Source organism: Haematobia irritans, chromosome 3 (genome assembly GCF_050003625.1).
Source record: "Haematobia irritans isolate KBUSLIRL chromosome 3, ASM5000362v1, whole genome shotgun sequence".
Classification (NCBI taxonomy): domain Eukaryota; kingdom Metazoa; phylum Arthropoda; class Insecta; order Diptera; family Muscidae; genus Haematobia; species Haematobia irritans.
Window position 1 is genome coordinate 158,972,427 of NC_134399.1, and position 14,750 is coordinate 158,987,176.

The 14,750-nt window shown below is 29.2% G+C and overlaps 1 protein-coding gene across 2 annotated transcripts in view; it reads right to left on the reverse strand.

Moving 5' to 3' along the window:
* Window positions 1-13,869, reverse strand: part of LOC142230175 (uncharacterized) — a 436,700-nt gene extending 422,831 nt beyond the window's left edge. For both annotated transcript variants that reach the window (XM_075300813.1, XM_075300812.1), the window contains exon 1: window positions 13,105-13,869. The gene's annotated coding sequence lies outside the window, so the exon portion shown is untranslated. The remainder of the gene's footprint in view (window positions 1-13,104) is intronic.
* Between the last annotated feature and the right edge of the window lie 881 nt (window positions 13,870-14,750).

Consider the following 14,750-nt stretch of genomic DNA (forward strand, 5'->3'; position numbering starts at 1 on the left):
ATCGACTTCAAACTTGGCACAAGTAGTTTTTATTGATGTAGGTCGGATGGTATTGCAAATGGGCCATATCGGTCCACTTTTACGTATAGCCCCCATATAAACGGACCCCCAAATTTGGCTTGCGGGGACTCTAAGAGAAGCAAATTTCATCCGATCCGGCTGAAATTTGGTACATGATGTAAGTACATGGTCTCTGACAACCATGCACAAATTGGTCCATATCGGTCCATAATTATATATAGCCCCCATATAAAGCGATCCCCTGATTTGACCTCCGGAGCCTCTTGCAGGAACAAAATTCATCTGATCCAGTTGAAATTTGGTACATGGTATAAGTATGTGGTCTCTAACAACCATGCAAGAATTGGTACATATCGGTCCATAATTATATATAGCCCCCATATAAACCGATCCTCAGATTTGTCCTCCGGAGCCTTTTGGAGGAGCAAAATTCATCCGATCCGTTTGAAATTTGGTACATGGTGTTATTATATGGTCTCTAATAACCATGCAAGAATTGGTCCATATCGGTCCATAATTATATATAGCCCCCATATAAACCGTTCCCCAGAAAATTTTGTGAAAATTTTATTTCTATAGAAAATTTTGTCAAAATTTTATTTCTATAGAAAATTTTGTCAAAATTTTTGTTCTATAGAAAATTTTGTAAAAATTTTTGTTCTATAGAAAATTTTGTCAAAATTTTATTTCTATAGAAAATTTTGTCAAAATTTTATTTCTATAGAAATTTTTGCCAACATTTTTGTTCTATAGAAAACTTTGTCAAAATTTTATTTCTATAGAAAATTTTGTCAAAATTTTATTTCTATACAAAATTTTGTCCAAATTGTACTTCTATAGAAAATGTTGTCAACGTTTTATTTTGTCAAAATTTTATTTCTATAGAACTTTTATCAACATTTTATTTCTATAAAAAATGTTGTCAAACTTAATTATTTAATCGGCCTTTTTATATCCACCACCATAGAATGGTGACGGGGGTATAGAAAGTTTGTCATTCCGTTTGTAACACATCGAAATATCGATTTCCGACTCTATAAAATATAAATATTCTTGATCAGGGAGAAATTCTAAGACGATATAACGATGTCCGTCTGTCCGTCCGTCCGTCTGTCTTTCTGTCTGTTGTAATCACGCTACAGTCTTCAATAATGGAGCAATATTGCTGAAATTTTGCACAAACTCGTCTTTTGTCTGCAGGCAGGTCAAGTTCGAAGATGGGCTATATCGGTCCAGGTTTTGATATAGTCCCCATATAAACCGACCTCCCGATTTGGGGTCTTGGGCTTATAGAAATCGTAGTTTTTATCCAATTTGCCTGAAATTGGAAATCGAGAGGTACTTTAGAACCATAAAGAGGTGTGCCAAAAATGGTGAGCATCGGTCCATATTTTGGTATGGTCCCCATATAAACCGACCTCCCGATTTGGGGTCTTGGGCTTATAGAAACCGCAGTTTTTATTAAATTTACCTGAAATTGGAAATCTTGAGGTATTATAGGACCACAAATACGTGTGCCAAAGATTGTGATTATCGGTCCATGTTTTGGTATGGTCCCCATATAAAGCGACCTCCCGATTTGGGGTCTTGGGCTTATAGAAACCGTAGTTTTTATCCAATTTGTCTGAAATTGGAAATCTAGAGATATTTTAGGACAATAAACAGGTGTGCCGAAAACGGTGAGTATCGGTCCATATTTAGGTATAGCCCCCATATAGACCGATTACCCAATTTTACTTCTTGGGCTTCTAGAATCCGAAGTTTTTATCCTATTTGCCTGAAATTGGAAATCTAGAGGTATTTTAAGACCATAAACAGGTGTGCTGTAAACGGTGAGTATCGGTCCATATTTTAGTATAGCTCCCATAAGAACGATCTCCCGATTTAACTCCTTGGGTTTCTAGAACCCGTAGTTTTTATATGATTTGCCTGAAATTGTAAATATTCTGGTATTTTAGGCTCACAAAAACGTATATCGGATTAAGGTTTTATCGGTCCATTTGGTAATGCCTCCATATAGACCGACTTCACTTCTTAAGGGAGTAGAAGGCGCACTGATCATGAAAATTGCTTGAAACTCAATGTAAAATTTCCAGATTTTACTTCTACAGATTTAAGATTTCAAATCAAGACGTTATTTTATAATTTTTTTGCACACTTACAAGAGATTTTAATGATTCCTCTAAAACTCAAACAAAAATGGTTCTTATAAATCCAGAATCCTCAAGCACTCCTGAAATTTCAAAGGAAACCCCAATATTTGGTTCATGGTGGTGGGTATTTATGATTCGGCCCGGCCGAACTTACTGCTGTATATACTTGTTTAGTTTAATATATACCACGTATGGACTAAATAAATAATTTTTAAAATTTGTAAATGATTATTAATGCATTATAACACTTGTCTGGAACTTTTGTGATCAAATATTTTCAAAAATTCGAAATTTTTCTACAAAGGATTTAGCATTTTTTCGGCTAAATTTAAATAATTTGTACCATTTTATTAATTCTTAATCTGTTTTTAACCTATTTGAAACACAAAGAAAAATAAATTTCCCATTAAAAATGTGAAAAAACCGAGTTATAAAGAAATTGACTCAAATGAACTTCCTGTGCAGTTAAAATAAAGAACATCTTTGGGAGAGCATTTTAGGAAGTTCTTTTAAAGTTGTGCCTTGAGAATAACTTCCAAATTTTGTTTGCTGGGCAACAAAAACAATTTTGCTTTAAAAAATATCATTAAATTAATTGAAATATTGAATCTGCGATTTAAAAATAAAAAAGCTTAAAATATAGGCTAAAACTTATTTTGAGGATTTTTCGTGTTTGGTTTAAAGTTTCTTTGAAATTTTACTTGTTTTTATTGTATTCGACCTTTATTTGATTCTTCCAATTAATAAATTATTGATAAAAACTCGAGTTCAGTATTTTTATTTTTATTTAATATTTCGTCTTTTCATTGAAAGACTTCATGGGAGAAATTTTTGAAAACAATAAAAATATTACACCCACTATTGAGTAGAACCTAACGACTCGGAGTCTGTTTCATACTCTTTGAAATTTAGAAAACATTTTTTACTTTGCAGTGTTTGTTATAAATTGGATTTTTACACATAAAAAAATTTGAACCCACCGGGAATAAAATTTCAATACCAAAAATCTTAAGCGAATGTCACATTCTTTGGATTCGAGTAACTATTTTTTCGAGGATTTGGATTCAATTTAAGACAATATATATTATTTATATTAAGACAATATATATTTTTTTCAATGTAACAATGAAATTGCATTCGAGTTTAGAATGGAATTGGAATATTTTATGGCATCGTCATTACTTAGTATTGAATAGAAGGTAAACTTTTGCTGTGGTTAGCATTACATAGAACAACGATGACCTTCACGATTTTATTTTATTACGAATAATAAAAAAATGGAGAATATTATGTCATAGAATTTCATCCAAATGTTCAGTTGTACTATTTGTAGGCAATTAAATGGGAATTTTTGGCATTTAACTGAGTATGATACCATTTGATAAGATGATAATTGCTATAATAAAGCAGAAGCCAGTAGGATTCTTTCAAAGACGGTTCGATATAAACATAAACTTTTTATTGATGTCTGTATGTGACCAACTCTTAGAATCGATTCTAGTTCGTTTTTATACGAGATTATTAGAATTTAATATTTATCTATTTCTGATAAGATTGTTTCAAAATCGATTACACTTTTTGTGATATTTCTCACACTCAAAAAAGTGCACATGGATGCTAATATTTTGACTTTCCCTTAAGAATGCTGGTATTGATTCCGAGACATAATGAAATTTTACTTAAAATAAAGTTTATAATATTTGCTTCAAAACGTATTTTTAATAAATTTAGGACACAAATTTCGGAAAATTTGCATCCCTCCGTTAAATATATATGTCTTTAAACTAAGGCAAAATTTCCTTAAATAAAGAAATACATTTTTGACTTAAAGACATTGTCCTCAAATTAATTGAAATATTGAATCTTTAGATTGAAGATAACGACGCTTCAAAGACTTATTTTGAGAATTTAGCATTTTTGGTTTAAAGTTTTTTTTTTAATAAAAAAATCCGTTATAATTAGGATTTTTAAATTGACATTTGTTTGACGTGAATAGCTTTATTAATATACTGCGAAAAGAGAATGAAAATTCGATAAATAAGATCTGTATCCTAATTTTATTTTATTTTTTTCCTAGATCCTAGATGTCGCTAAAAATGTATTTATTTAAGCCACAACTTTGGCTCGGAATCAATACCAAAATCCTTAAGGGAAGGTCGAAATCTTTGGTTCCAAGTAAACTTATTTTTGAGTGTAGCTTTAACTTTAGAATCCATAAAATTAATATCTGCGAAATGTTTTCTTAATTGTACAGTTAATCTTAGATGTTTTATATTTAATCCAAAGATTCAATACCTCAGTTAGTTTAAAAATTATTTATTTATTATTAATATTTAATTTTATATAACCCTAATATAAACCGACCTAGGAGTTTTACTTCTGGAGTCTCATGGAGAAACAAATTTCATCCGATCTGATTGATATGCCCTCTAACAATCGTAAAAAAAATGGTTCATATCGGTCCATAATTATATACAGCCCCCATAAAAATCGATCCCTATATTTTATTTGCCATGTAGAACTTTCTGCAAATTCCATGGTAGATGGTACCTAAGAATCAGCCTGTTCTAACTTACTGTCGTATATCATGGTTGCCAAAGTTCGTAGATTTTGTACTGTTTGATAGATTGGTAGAATTCTTGACGTTTGGTAGATTTTGCTAAATATTGCACAAATTTTCTACACCCAAAAATAAGTGAACCCACCGTGGAAGAAAATGTAGGTTTATTTTAGAAAATTTTAACAAAAATAGTTCTCTAACTGCAACATGTTATAAATAAGTTAATACTTTTTGTCAAACTGAAGAATTTTTTTAAAAATAATTAATTTTTTTCGCTTGTTTAAGAAAATTTCATATGTTGAAAGAAAAAATTGGATTTATAAATTGTTAAAATGTTTTTAGCGCTGTACGAAGTTCAAGACAGGTACAATTTTAGTAAAATTTACTCATTTGAGAGACTTACGAACTCAATTTAAGCAAACTTCTGCCATTTTATTAAAATATGAACTATTTTATTTTGTAGTAAAATTGTGCACTATATTTGTATACAACTTTTTTTCTTATTTTTAGTTCACGTCATTAAAGTTAGCAAAAAATTATTCAAATAAGGAACATTTACTCTTATTGTGCCAAATTTAACTAAAATCAACTAATCTTCATGAACTAAAATAAAGTTCAGTTGGCATTAGAGCCCCTTTTTTCTGGGTGTATAGAAATAAAATTTCACAAAATTTTCTATCAAAATAAAATTTTGACAAAATGTTCTATGGAAATAATATTTTGACAAAATTTTCTATAGATATAAAATTTTAACAAAATTGTCTATAGAAGTAAAATTTTGACAAAATTTTCTATAGAAATATAATTTGGACAAAATTTTTTATAGAAATAAAATTTTGACAAAATTTTCTATGGAAATAAAATTTGGACAAAATTTTCTATAGAAATAAAATTTTGACAAAATTTTCTATAGAAATAAAATTTTGACAAAAATTTCTTTGGAAATAAAATTTTGAAAAATTTATATATAGAAATAAAATTTTGACAAAATTTTCTATAGAAATAAAATTTTGACAAAATTTTCTATAGAAATAAATTTTTAACAAAATTTACTATAGAAATAAAATTTTGACAACATTTTCTATAGAAATAAAATTTTGACAACATTTTCTATAGAAATAAAATTTTGACAAAATTTTCTATAGATATAAAATTTTAACAACATTTTCTATAGAAGTAAAATTTTGACAAAATTTTCTATAGAAATATAATTTTGACAAAATTTTTTATAGAAATAAAATTTTGACAAAATTTTCAATGGAAATAAAATTTGGACAAAATTTTCTATAGAAATAAATTTTTAACAAAATTTCCTATAGAAATAAAATTTTGACAACATTTTCTATAGAAATAGAATTTTGACAAAATAGATATAAAATTTTAAAAAAATTTTCTATAGAAGTAAAATTTTGACAAAATTTTCTGTAGAAATATAATTTGACAAAATTTTGTATGGAAATAAAATTTTGATAAAATTTTCTATGGAAATAAAATTTTGACAAAATTTTCTATAGAAATAAAATTTTGACAAAATTTTCTATGGAAATAAAATTTTGACAAAATTTTCTATAGAAATAAATTTTTAACAAAATTTACTATAGAAATAAAATTTTGACAACATTTTCTATAGAAGTAAAATTTTGACAAAATTTTCTATAGAAATATAATTTTGACAAAATTTTTTATAGAAATAAAATTTTGACAAAATTTTCAATGGAAATAAAATTTGGACAAAATTTTCTATAGAAATAAATTTTTAACAAAATTTCCTATAGAAATAAAATTTTGACAACATTTTCTATAGAAATAGAATTTTGACAAAATAGATATAAAATTTTAAAAAAATTTTCTATAGAAGTAAAATTTTGACAAAATTTTCTATAGAAATATAATTTGACAAAATTTTGTATGGAAATAAAATTTTGATAAAATTTTCTATGGAAATAAAATTTTGACAAAATTTTCTATAGAAATAAAATTTTGACAAAATTTTCTATGGAAATAAAATTTTGACAAAATTCTTATAGAAAGAATTAAAATTTTCTATAGAAATAAAAATTTGAGAACATTTTGTGTGGAAATAAAATTTGAAAACATTTTTCGTAGAAATAAATGTTTGACAAATGTTTCTATAGAAATAAATTTTTGAGAAAATGTTCTATAGAAATAACATTTTTACAAAATTTCCAAAAGATATAAAATTAGCAAAATAAGATTTTTTTATTCGGTAGTTTTTTGTTTTTTTTTTGGTCAACATTTATTTATAGAAATAAAATTGTGGAACAATTTTCTATAGAAATAAAATTTTAGTACAATTTTCTATAGAAATAAAAGTTTGACAAAATTTTCTATAGAAATAAAATGTTGACAAAAATTTCTATAGAAATAAAATTTTGACAAAATTTTCTATAGAAATAAAAATTTGAGAAAATTTTCTATGGAAATAAAATTTAAGATAACTTTATATGGAAATTAAATTTGAAACAATTTTCTATAGAAATACATTTTTGACAAAATTTTCTATAGAATTAAAATTTTTACAAAATTTTCAATAAATATAAAATTTGCAAAATAAGTTTTTTTTGTAATTTATTGGCAAAATTTTCCGATATTTTGGTAGATCATTTTTGACTCGGGTGACAACCGTGTCGTATATACATACTTATTTTCTTAGTCCAAGCATGTCTCAAAAATTTTATGAACTAAACGTGTGTACACTGAGAGAAGAATTTTATTTTCTGAGGGATAACAATTTAGACAACGTAATACTTTTTATATATGTCGACCCATAATTCCATATGTTCCTTCTATTAACCTTAACTTAAAGTGTTAATATAGAAATAAAAGTTTGACAAAATTTTCTATAGAAATAAAATGTTGACAAAAATTTCTATAGAAATAAAATTTTGACAAAATTTTCTATAGAAATAAAAATTTGAGAAAATTTTCTATGGAAATAAAATTTAAGATAACTTTATATGGAAATTAAATTTGAAACAATTTTCTATAGAAATACATTTTTGACAAAATTTTCTATAGAATTAAAATTTTTACAAAATTTTCAATAAATATAAAATTTGCAAAATAAGTTTTTTTTGTAATTTATTGGCAAAATTTTCCGATATTTTGGTAGATCATTTTTGACTCGGGTGACAACCGTGTCGTATATACATACTTATTTTCTTAGTCCAAGCATGTCTCAAAAATTTTATGAACTAAACGTGTGTACACTGAGAGAAGAATTTTATTTTCTGAGGGATAACAATTTAGACAACGTAATACTTTTTATATATGTCGACCCATAATTCCATATGTTCCTTCTATTAACCTTAACTTAAAGTGTTAATATAGAAATAAAAGTTTGACAAAATTTTCTATAGAAATAAAATGTTGACAAAAATTTCTATAGAAATAAAATTTTGACAAAATCTTCTATAGAAATAAAAATTTGAGAAAATTTTCTATGGAAATAAAATTTAAGATAACTTTATATGGAAATTAAATTTGAAACAATTTTCTATAGAAATACATTTTTGACAAAATTTTCTATAGAATTAAAATTTTTACAAAATTTTCAATAAATATAAAATTTGCAAAATAAGTTTTTTTTGTAATTTATTGGCAAAATTTTCCGATATTTTGGTAGATCATTTTTGACTCGGGTGACAACCGTGTCGTATATACATACTTATTTTCTTAGTCCAAGCAAGTCTCAAAAATTTTATGAACTAAACGTGTGTACACTGAGAGAAGAATTTTATTTTCTGAGGAATAACAATTTAGACAACGTAATACTTTTTATATATGTCGACCCATAATTCCATATGTTCCTTCTATTAACCTTAACTTAAAGTGTTAATATAAGAAGAAGGAGCTATTTCCTCCGGAACGAAAGTTTAGACAAACGTAATTCCTTTTAATGTAAATTAATTTCTGTAAGAGCAAATAAACCCCAAACTTTTTTATTTGCTTTTAAAGAAAATTCTTTGTTTTCTAATATTTTGTTTCTCAGAAAAGAAAACCCTTCTTTCAGTCTAAATCCATAGTTTTCGAATTTGTCCTCCAAAAATAAATGATTTCACTGAAACCAGTCCATATTTCTAACTCAAATAGAATCGGTCTGCACTCATTGATTTAAGAACAGTTGACCCTTATTCCCCATGGGCGAAATATGTATGTACACAATTTATTAAATCACTTAATGTTACTTCTATCACAAGATTGATAGACAACCTGTATATTTTATAATCCGAAAAGATTCATCACAAACAAATTTATCAACCCTTCTACTTGAGTTGAGTGGATTTTGATGAATCCATACAACCACACCAAACGAAAAATCCAAAACGTCTCTATAATGGAAAATGACTAACCAAAGTGAACCACACAAAGTAATAGCATACATACATCATTTATCATTTTTTTATTTTTAGACTTTTGTAAACCAGTTTTCCCAACCAATTGAGGGGGAGGGATGAAGCAAAAATTTCCACTTGGTTGAAAATTGATAAACAAAAATGTCATATTTTCCCCGATAGCTTTTCCGTTGACCAATACACACCGTTTAGATTCAATATTTCATCGAATATCCTCGATTCACTTTCAATCCAGAGGCAGTTCATCAGAATCAAACAAAAAAGTTGATTAGTCTTCATCTTGGTAATGGTAAGTAGTTAATAATTCAAAAAAGATAAATGATTTCCCATCGATATCGACACTCAACATTCTTGTGTTTCGTAAACAATGAATAAAGTCAATAAGGGACATAGGGCGTAGCGTAGGATATTTTGTTGTGCAAACCCAAGTTAAGACTTTTTAGTCCATTAAGCTTTTAAACGGAATCCACTTACAATTTTTGGTTTGCAGTACATTGTAATCCCAATGGCTCCCAATTGAACGAAAGAAGATACCTGGTTTTGTTTCTTATTTCAGTTGGTCAAACGGCATAGAAAATCAGAAATTTGATTGCTCCAACAACCTAACCTTGTACTCATAACCATATTTATTTAATTTTAATTCGGTACGAACAATGAAAGACTGAAAAGAAAAGATTTTGGCCTTCTCTTAAGGATTTTGACATTGATTGTGTGCCAAAGATGCCTTTTTTAAAACAAAGACATTTTTAGAAAGATGTCTAGCTTTTAATCTAGTATCTAAAATTAATACACATATCTCATTTATCGAATGAGATATTTTCGCAATATATTAACAAAGCTATTCACATACAAATACAGGATGGCTAATAGGTATTGCAACCAACTTTATTTGTGATGGAATTCAAACATAATAGTATGATGTTTTTATATTTGGCTGAAAACCGCAAGTGACTATGATTAGAGCCGAGAGCCACCGTAGTGTAATGGTTAGCATGCCCGCCATGCATACATAAGGTCGTGGGTTCGATTCCTGCTTTGACCGAACACCAAAAAGTTTTTCAGCGGTGGATTATCCTACCTCAGTAATGCTGGTGACATTTCTGAGGGTTTCAAAGCTTCTCTAAGGGGTTTCACTACAATGTGGAACGCCGTTCGGACTCGGCTATAAAAAGGAGGTCCATTGTCATTAAGCTTAACATGATAAGAGAGAAGTTCACCAATGTAGTATCACAATGGACTGAATAGTCTAAGTGAGCCTGATACATCGGGTTGCCACATAACCTAACCTATGATTAAAGCCCTCCAGCGTATAAATATGAATAAATCTTTTATTTCTCGTGTCCAAAAAGGAAACGAAAAGAAAAACGATAACAACACCAGAAATGATCCGGAATGTGAATATCTCAGTAGTAGAAAACTTTCTGGTGAGATAAACATATTTGCAGGAATAACTGCAACACATGTTGAAAAATTAGATGTGAGTAAAGCCAATGAAGTTCCAAAAAGTGCAAGGGCTCACCGATGAAGCCACCGTGGGGTGCAATGGTTTGCATGCTCGCCTTGCATACAAAGGGCAATGGTTTACATGCCCGCCTTGCATACAGTTTCGACCAAACACTAAAAAGTTTTTCGGTGTTGGATTAACCACGGACTCCACACATTGGTTCCGCAATGTGTGGAGTCCGTAAAGCTCAGCTATAAAAAGGAGGTCCCTTGTCATTGAGCTAAACATATAATCGGGCAGCACTCAGTGATAGGAGAGAAATTCGTCACTGTGGTATCATAATGAACTGAATAGATTAAATGAACTTGGAATATTGGGCTGCCACTATTCCTATCCTACGAGTAACTTAACTTACTAAGGAGTTGCTTCGTGTGACCACTTACCGAATTTGGTTTTCTCTGATGAAAAGCCAATCCAAATTGAGCAGTTTGTGAACAAAATGATGGGGTTTACCTTCCAAAGAGGTCAACTAAAAATTTACACCTTCGATTGACCACAAGAATTCAAGCACCGCCAACAGTCGCTCCTCGGCATTAATTTTGACCTACGGTCTAATATTATTAATGTCCTAAAGACAGTATTGAAGTCCTGGGCAGACAAACAATTCGGCCGCAGACCATGGAAAATTTTTTGAAAATTTTATTTCTATAGAAAATTTTGTCAAAATTTTATTTCTATAGAAAATTTTGTCAAAATTTTATTTCTATAGAAAATTTTGTCAAAATTTTATTTCTATAGAAAATTTTGTCAAAATTTTATTTCTATAGAAAATTTTGACAAAATTTTATTTCTATAGAAAATTTTGTAATAATTTTATTTCTACAGAAAATATTGTAATAATTTTATTTCTATAGAAAATTTTGTCAAAATTTTATTTTTATAGAAAATTTTGTCAAAATTTTATTTCTATAGAAAATTTTGCCAAAAATTTATTTCTATAGAAAATTTTGTAAAAATTTTAACAAGTTGGCTGATAAGTCCCCGGTCGTGTCAAAATTTGACGTCTGTAAATCAATTAGTTTGTGAGATAGAGCGTCTTTTGTGAAGCAACTTTTGTTATTGTGAAAAAAATGGAAAAAAAGGAATTTCGTGTTTTGATAAAATACTGTTTTCTGAAGGGAAAAAATACGGTGGAAGTAAAATCTTGGCTTGATAATGAGTTTCCGGACTCTGCCCCAGGGAAATCAACAATAATTGATTGGTATGCAAAATTCAAGCGTGGTGAAATGAGCACGGAGGACGGTGAACGCAGTGAACGCCCGAAAGAGGTGGTTACCGACAAAAACATAAAAAAATCCACAAAATGATTTTGAATGACCGTAAAATGAAGTTGATCGAGATAGCAGAGGCCTTAAAGATATCAAACGAACGTGTTGGTCATATCATTCATCTATATTTGGATATGCGGAAGCTCTGTGCAAAATGGATGCCGCGCGAGCTAACATTTGGACAGCGACCCGTGAAAGTCGGCTGGCAAAGTAATGGCCTCCGTTGGGGATGCGCATGGAATAATTTTTATCGATTATCTTGAGAAGGGAAAAACCATCAACAGTGACTATTATATGGCGTTATTGGAGCGTTAGAAGGTCGAAATCGCGGCAAAACGGCCCCATATGAAGAAGAAAAAGTGTTGTTCCACCAAGACAATGCACCGTGCCACAAGTCATTGAGAACGATGGCAAAAATTCATGAATTGGGCTTCGAATTGCTTCCCCACCCACCGTATTCTCCAGATGCTCGCAGGGAAAAAATTTGGCTGCAATGAAGAAGTGATCGCCGAAACTGAGGTACTACCAAAATGGTATCAAAAAATTGGAAGGTCGTTATAATCGTTGTATCGCTCTTGAAGGGAACTATGTTGAATAATAAAAACGAATTTTGACAAAAAAAATGTGTTTTTCTTTGTTAGACTATAGAAAATTTGGTAATTTTTTTTTATAGAAAATTTTGTCTAAATTTTATTTCTATAGAAAAAAAAAAATAATAAAATTAAATAGACCTTTTTTCTATTTTAAAAGATTTTCCTGCTGTGTCTACTACTAACAAAATTCTTTCGGTGTAAAATATAAACTTCATTTGATCGGAAATCGATATCTCAACCATAAGTATTTCATAGAGCCATAGAAAAAATTCGCTATTAAATTTCGCTAGTAAGTTTCGTCTCCTCTCCATACCTCACACGCCTCTGTAAAGACCATACATACGCAATCTTGGCTTCTGGGATATTGTATTCCCTTGAACATAGAGGCCAAATAAAGATCGTCTTCATGGTAGAGAGTTTGTGATATAAATTAGTATAAGAAATGTTAAATTATTCATTAGAATTTCATTAAGTTCCTGCATAAATTGGGAATTTGGCTTTTCCACACAGATGAACAAGTAATCAATCAGTGAAATTTCCACATTTGTTAACGAAAAAGCGGAAAACATCAACAACACCACCAACCATTCATTTGACGGTTGTAAAGAACTAATGATTGTCTTACTTACTTTTGAAACTCGCTGGATGTTCAAATATTCCAAATAATTGCGTACAAATGGATTCGTCGTCGAGGAGACGTCAATGCACAAAAAAGTTTTCGTTCTATATTTAATTTTAATAGGGGTGGGTGAATATGGGGCAGGCTGGTTGTAATCCTTAAATCAAATTATTTGTTTAAACATTCAAGCACACGCGTTCACGCACTCACACTTTAGGGACACCAGTTGTATGTGTTGTGTGTGTGTGTGTGGTACGATACAAGCTCACACAATTACCGGCAGACGAAGCGGCGGCACTTTTTCCTTCTTTCTGCTCTCTAATGAGGATACAAAATTTGTTGAATGATGTCTTCCATTAACTTTTCAAATAAATTTACAGCGAAATCTTATTAGCGCTCAACACCAAACTTTTATACGGGTGCATGGATCCTCCGCAATTGGCATGTATGTCACGCATATACAATTTACACCAAATAAAATTTCCTTAAAAGAAAATCTTTTCTTATACTTTTATTATTTATTTTTTTTTACTTTCTTGATTCAATAATCATTTGTTTTGGGGTTTTCTTATATAAATTCGTAGTGTTTTTGATTTCTAATCGGATTTTGGTTTTACAGATTTTTGGGTTTATTTCCTTATCACTTTAACAACACACTTGTGGGATTTTCAAATATTCTTTCAAAAAAAATGAACTAACACTTGTTATTTTTTGCTGTGTTTTTGTTACTGTATCCGCTGTTAACGACCGTCTCAAACGACTACATAAACACGAATGATGAATTTTAAATCAGGAAAACCGTTAAGGTGCTGTTATGCCATGTAATAATCCCTTCAATGTTAACTCTTAACATTAGCAATAGGCAAAGGAGACCTGTTAGAGTGTCCAAATAAACACAAGCAAACAATTGTTGAACGTCATCAGTCGAGTATTCCACCACCTCAGTCAGTATACCACCACCTGTTAAGAATATAAACAATGTTATTTGCAATGGGGATTTTGGGGTGGTTTTGTAGTTTTGCAGCGTGAGTGTAAGGAACTCGTCTAAACGAAACCTTGCCGATGTATGATGTATTTCTCCTTTTGAAACGTTCTCCTTTGAATGGAGGGACATTGTTATACCAAAAGCTGAGCTTTTACTCTCGTGATTTTTGTCTCTATTTTTAAAAGCAGAGATGCCAGTTGTGATAAACGAATGTGACAAATAATATATTTTCTTTTAATCAATTTAAGGATATAGATAAAATGGTCTATGTGAATTCCATATTTGAGGTCTTGAATGTTTTGATTACATAGAAAAAAATATCACCAAAATATTTCCAATTAAAAAGTTAATTGAAGTTAAAAATTGTTTCAATTAATAAATTAATTGATACAATAAACTTTTTAATCATGATAGAAACATTAAGTTAATTAAGTCAATGATTGAAAATTATAAAATTTTTAATTAAAAAATTAATTGATACAATTAACTTTTTAATCAAATTCGGAAGACTAATTCAGTTAAAAAAGTGCTGATTTCTTTTTTTTTAATTTTTAATTAAAAATGTATTTCAAACAATCATTTGTTAATCCAAATAAAAACTCTAAGCCAATTCAGAAAGTAATTAAAAATAGTTACCTTTTTTAATTAATAAATTAATTGCGTTTTGCAAT